The following is a 1395-nucleotide window of genomic DNA, read 5'->3' on the forward strand; positions in this document are numbered from 1 at the left end:
TGTAAAGAGGAGTGCCAGAGCCCAACGCAGCGCTGAATGCTCAACGAGGTCAAAAAGAACCCGAGAGTGTCAAATGAAGACTTACAGAAATCACTGGCACATGCCAACATCTACCATAAGTCAAACAATGAACAAGAATGGGCTTGGTGGGTGAACACCAAGGCGGGAGCCCTTTTTTGGGCACTTTTTGGGCAGAGCAGGGGTGTCAACCGTACGGTCTGTCAAGGGGGTCCAGTGTGCCCCGTTGGGCTAGAGAACACCATGCATCCATCCATCCATTCTCAACACCGCTTACCCTTTTTAGGCTCGCGGGGCACCGGAGCCTATCTCAGCCCACTTCGGTCCGAAAGGCGGACTACACCCTGAACTGGTCGCCGGTCAGTGGCAGGGCGCATATGGACGCGGACAACCATTCGCACTCTCATTCACGCCGTCACTGAGTGGGAACTGAAGCCACGCTGCCCGCACCGAAGTCAGGCGAGTGGACCGCTACGCCGTCACAGAACACATTCACTGCTATTTTTCAATCAAAGTCACTCGAACTTGCTATTTCCGTCCACTAGAGGGCGCACTGGCGACTGCCTTCTGAAATTGCCTGCTCCTCAGGATTTGGATGTTAAAAGATGTCAAGTTTCAGCAGCAAAGTAAGCCGACTTCATATCACATTCTGTGCCACACCTCTGTGAAAATAAACACCTCCTGTGGAAGTATTTCAAAACACTGAATATTGCAAACCTGTCAGTCAACAGCTTCGGTTCAAAAGAGAGTGCTTTGGTGGAACCATTTCATGTTTTCTTCATGCAATGCCACAACTTATATTTATTTTGATGGAAACATTTACAAGGTACATTTCTGAATAGTTCCCACTTTAGGGGAGTCAGTTGAGGTCGTCAAGATTTCCAGATGTAAAATTCTGTACATTTAAAATGATTATTAGCTAATCTAACATTATTACTTGAAATAAATAAATAATGAATTCATTTTGTGTCGAAAATGATATTTTTGGAAAACGCCCCCTTCTGATGGCCTTGGTTAAAAAAAAAAAAAAAATTCTTAATAATCGGAGCCGATTCAAGATGCTTAATTTATCATGAGCACGGTAAAAACCCGACACGAGCACTGAGCTACGAAATTCTTACTTTGCTAGTCTCCCTCCACCGACTCCAAAGAATATAAAAGATAATGCAAGAACAGTTTGAAAGAATGAAGGGGGCCTAGGCAATATACATAAAACAATGTAAACAATTGAAACGCTAATCTCAGATGAACATCCAATATATGTATTATCGCCAGGTTTCGCTTCCATTTTGGAAGTAGCCAATGGCGTTGGCCCGTGGCGTGACGTCAGCTGGGGGCTGTCTCTGTGGGAATCCATTCCAGTGAGAAGCGAATCCG

This window comes from Phyllopteryx taeniolatus, chromosome 5 (assembly GCF_024500385.1).
Source record: "Phyllopteryx taeniolatus isolate TA_2022b chromosome 5, UOR_Ptae_1.2, whole genome shotgun sequence".
Classification (NCBI taxonomy): Eukaryota; Metazoa; Chordata; class Actinopteri; order Syngnathiformes; family Syngnathidae; genus Phyllopteryx; species Phyllopteryx taeniolatus.